Raw genomic sequence first — 5,376 nt, 5'->3', positions numbered from 1 at the left:
CACAACAAAACGGTACAATAATGTACGAGTAAATCCAAACAGTACCAAACCACATTAAAACGGTCCAATACCATACGAGAGCATCCAAACTGAACAATACAACGCCAAAATGGTACAATAGCATACGAGTACATCCATACCGTACCACATCTCACCAAAATGGTACAATACCCTATGAGTACATCCATACGGTACCATAACACACCAAAACGGTACAATACCGTACGAGTACCTCCATACGGTACCATAGGACAACAAATCGTTACAATACCGTACGAGAACATCCATACGGTACCATACCACACCAAAACGGTACAACACCATATGAGTACTTCCATACAGTACCATACGACACCAAAATGGTACAATATCGTAAAAGTACATTTATGCGGTACCATACGACAAAAAAATGGTACAATACCGTACGAGTACATCCATACGGCACCATAGTACAACAAAACGGTACAATAATGTACGACTAAATCCATACAGAACCAAACCACTTTAAAACGATCCAATACCATACGATAGCATCCAAACGGAACAATACCACGCCACAATGGTACAATAGCGTACGAGTACATCCATATGGTAGCATACAACAACAAAACGGTACAATATCGTACAAGTACATCCATCCGGTACCATCCCGCACTAAAACGGTACAATAGCGTACGAGTACATCCATACGGTACCATACCACACCAAAACGGTACAAAACCGTACGAGTACATCCATACGGTACCACAACACACCAAAACGGTACAATACCGTACCAGTACCTCCTTAATGTACCAAACAACGCCAAAACTGTTCAATATCGTACAAGTAGGTCCAAACGGTACCATAGCACACCAAACCGGTACAATACCGTACGAGTACATCTATACCGTACCAAACGACATTAAAACGGTCCAATACCGTACGAGTGCATCCATACGGTACAATAGCACACCAAAACGTTACAATAGCATACGAGTACATCCATACGGTAGCATACCACAAAAAAATGGAACAATACCGTACGAGTACATCCATTTGGTACCATACCACACCAAAATGGTACAATAACCTACGAGTACATCCATACGGTACCATAACACACCAAAACGGTACAATACCATACGAGTACATCCATACGGTACCATACTACACCAAAACGGTACAATACCAATCCATACCGTACGATACGACACCAAAACGATAAAATACCGTAGGAGTTCGTCCATATGGAACCATACCACACGATAATGGTACAATACCGTACAAGAACATCCATAAGGTACAAAAGCATACCAAAACGGTACAAAACCGTACGAGTATATCCATACCGTACCATACCACAGAAAAATGGTACAATACCCTACGAGTACATCCATACGGTACCATAACACACCAAAACGGTACGATACCGTACGAGTACATTCATACCGTACAAAACCACATTAAAACGGTCCGATACCGTACGAGTGCATCCATACGGTACAATAGCACACCAAAACGATACAATAGCGTACGAATGCATCCATACTGTACCATAACACAACAAAATGGTACAATACCCTAAGAGTACATCCATACATTACCATAACACACCAAAATGGTACACAATACTTTACGTGTACATCCATACAGTACCAAACCATATTAAAACGGTCCAAGAACTTGCTAGTGCATCTGAACGGTACAATACCACACAAAAACGGTACAATACCGTAGGAGTTCATCCATACGGAATCATACCACACCAAAACGGTACGATACCGTAAAAGTACATCCATAAGGTACCATAGGACACCAAAACGGTACAATACCGTACGAGTACATCCATACGGTACTATACCACACTAAAATGATACAATGCCCTACGAGTGCATCCATACGGTACCATAACACAACAAAACGGTACAATACCGTACGAGTACCTCCATACGGTACCATAGCACAACAAAACGGTACAATACCGTACGAGAACATCCATACGGTCCCATACAACACCAAAACGGTACAATACCATACGACTACTTCCATACTGTACCATACGACACCAAAACGGTATAATACCGTAAAAGTACATTCATATGGTACCATACCTCAACAAAATGGTACAATACCGTACGAGTACCTCCATACGGTACCATAACACAACAAAACGGTACAATAATGTACGAGTAAATCCAAACAGAACCAAACCACATTAAAACGGTCCAATACCATACGAGAGCATCCAAACTGAACAATACAACGCCAAAATGGTACAATAGCATACGAGTACATCCATACGGTAGCATACCACACCAAAAGGGTACAATAGCGTACGAGTACATCCATACAGTACCTTACCACAACAAAATGGTACAATATCGTACGAGTAAATCCATACGATACCATACCACACAAAAATAGTACAATACCGTACGAGTACATGCATAGCGTACGAGGACATCCAAACGGTACCATACCACATTAAAACTGTACAATACCAAACGACTACTTCCATACCATTACATACGACACCAAAACGATACAAATACTGTAGGAGTTCGTCCATACGGCACTATACCACACCAAAATGGTACAATACCCTACGAGTACATCCATACGGTACCATAACACACCAAAATGGTACGATACCGTACGAGTACATCCATACCGTACAAAACCACATTAAAACGGTCCAATACCGTACGAGTGCATCCATACGGTACAATAGCACACCAAAACGATACAATAGTGTACGAGTGCATCCATACGGTACCATAACACACCAAAACAGTACGATACCGTACGAGTACATTCATACCATACAAAACCACATTAAAACGGGCCAATACCGTACGAGTGCATCAATACGGTACAATAGCACACCAAAACCATACAATAGCGTACGAGTGCATACATACAGTACCATAACACAACAAAATGGTACAATACCCTAAGAGTACATCCATACAGTACCATAACACACCAAAATGGTACAATACTTTACGTGTACATCCATACAGTACCAAACCATATTAAAACGGTCCAGTAACTTGCTAGTGCATCCGAACGGTACAATACCACACAAAAATGGTACAATACCGTAGGAGTTCATCCATACGGAACCATACCACACCAAAACGGTACGATACCGTACAAGTACATCCATAAGGTACCATAGGACACCAAAACGGTACAATACCGTACGAGTACATCCATACGGTACTATACCACACTAAAATTGTCACACCCCAAAAATTAGAAGTGACCGGCCGTGAACCATGAGGCCAATCCATGGAACACGCAGCCAATTAAATCAAAGTAACTGAAAATCAAATGATCCCTTTTTCGTTATTAATCAAATCAAAAGCCAAATGTGTCTCAATCATAAACATGGGGTACAACCATCCCATGAACTAAACAATAACCAGTAATTCAACAATAATAAAAAGAATTCATTATTTGACAATTGTTCGAATGCGGAAGCAATTTATTAAAATAAAACTAAGATGAGACACCCTAAGGAGGTCAAACAAAAGAATCCCCGAGGTGCCGCCAGAGTCCTTGCCTAACTCCCCAACTTGCCTGAAAGAGAAGTCGGAATAAATCTGTCAGCTGACGAGCTCAGTGAATAGCAAGTATGTATAATAAATAAAATTTAAAGCGGGGATTAAAATAATTCACCATTAAACTTAATTTGGCATACGAGGTGTCCGGCAAAATAACAAATTAATCAATGAAGTATTTAACCAATAAATATTCTTAGTGGTGATCACAACATTAACTCCATCAACAATGGGGAACCACAATCAAATAGTACCATGGCCAAAATAAATCTCATCAAAATTGGATCCAATATCGAACTTAGAGTCACCAGGGTTGGCAGCCCGTGGTACTTTTCCCTAAGACGATCCGACGAAAGAAAGCCGTTGAGCATTAGGGTCACCGGCCTAACACGGTCTTTTCCCCAATGGCCAGGGTCACCAACACAAAAAGGAATAAGTTCCCTGGACTTCCGAAATAAATGTTCCCACTAATATCCACCAAGTTCTCACCAAAAAGAATATTAACAATTGATCTTAGAAAATTCGTCGCATGCCAATTTATAGTACAACTTATAAACAGTTTTGAGTCTCCAAACAACATTCATATAAATTTCAGAAGGAAATACTTTTAAGGGATATAGGGATCTTTCAAAAATACGTAACATACTTAACTACTCACCTGGGTCCAAAAGTGTCCAAAAGTAATGCAATCGAACACCCAAAAAGAAAGCTAACCTGAATAAAAGAGCAAAGCACGAAATGACTAGCTATGCAAATATACACTACATAAATACGGGATACTGCCTACGTACGAGTAACATAATAAAATAAAACTTGCCTAATGCTAATTACTACCCAACAGTAACACCAAGACTACAAACCCAACTCTTGCCTCCAATCCACGTGCATAACCCACACGACCGCCAATATTTCCCATGCCACGCACCGCCATGCACCATTCTTGACATTTGGTTCCACACCCACATAACACATCGCATCTCCACTACTGATCCATATTTCCATATTCATAGTATTAAAAGAGACTAATAATGCCAAAAGAATGGAATCCAGTACCTCTCATTAACCCACCGAACCATACATTCCAAAACTCAACTTCACCATGTACAACAGAGAATAGAAAAAGAGAACAAAAATAAAGTTTCAACAGTCGCTTACCCAATCGCCAATCAGCCGATCACCAAAAGTCTGCGGCTTCCTCTCTCGAAAAATCAGAAGTTCTCGCTTCTGTATTCTCTCAAGAGATATAACCCTAGTCTGTTGTGGTTTTCTACTTTAAGCGTAACTTGTAAAACTACCCACTAACTCACAATATCCCTAAATTGTAGCTAATTAGTTAATTACGTATAAATCCAACTAATATAGACTAACTAATGAAATAAATAATTATACTTGTACCCTCGAACTAATAATAACGCACATGGTAACTATATTGCGCAAAAAAGAAAATTGTTAATTAGGACTCACACCATAAAACTCCCAGTTAATAAATGGCCAAAATAATTAATAAGATAAATAAAATTTCTAGGCCGTAACAAAAATGGTACAATATCCTACAAGTGCATCCATATGGTACCATAACACAACAAATCGGTACAATACCGTACGAGTACCTCCATACGGTACCATAGCACAACAAAACGATACAATACCGTACGAGAACATCCATACGGTACCATACAACACCAAAACGGTACAATACCATATGACTACTTCCATACCGTACCATACGACACCAAAACGGTACAATACCGTAAAAGTACATTCATACGGTACCATACCACAACAAAATGGTACAATACCGTACGAGTACCTCCATACGGTACCATAA

General features: G+C 39.8%; 1 long non-coding RNA gene across 1 annotated transcript; it reads right to left on the bottom strand.

The window, feature by feature from the left end:
- Positions 1-3,308: 3,308 nt before the first annotated feature.
- LOC131329422 (uncharacterized) lies at positions 3,309-5,078 on the bottom strand. The gene is made up of 2 exons (XR_009200761.1): positions 4,207-5,078; positions 3,309-3,567 (listed from the first exon to the last, which is right to left on the bottom strand). It is a non-coding gene; the product is annotated as an uncharacterized LOC131329422 (long non-coding RNA).
- Positions 5,079-5,376: the final 298 nt, after the last annotated feature.

This window comes from Rhododendron vialii, chromosome 6a, assembly GCF_030253575.1.
Source record: "Rhododendron vialii isolate Sample 1 chromosome 6a, ASM3025357v1".
In the NCBI taxonomy this organism is placed as follows: Eukaryota; Viridiplantae; Streptophyta; class Magnoliopsida; order Ericales; family Ericaceae; genus Rhododendron; species Rhododendron vialii.
The sequence above is the reverse complement of the archived record's forward strand: the minus strand, read 5'-3'. Positions and strand labels throughout refer to the sequence as shown.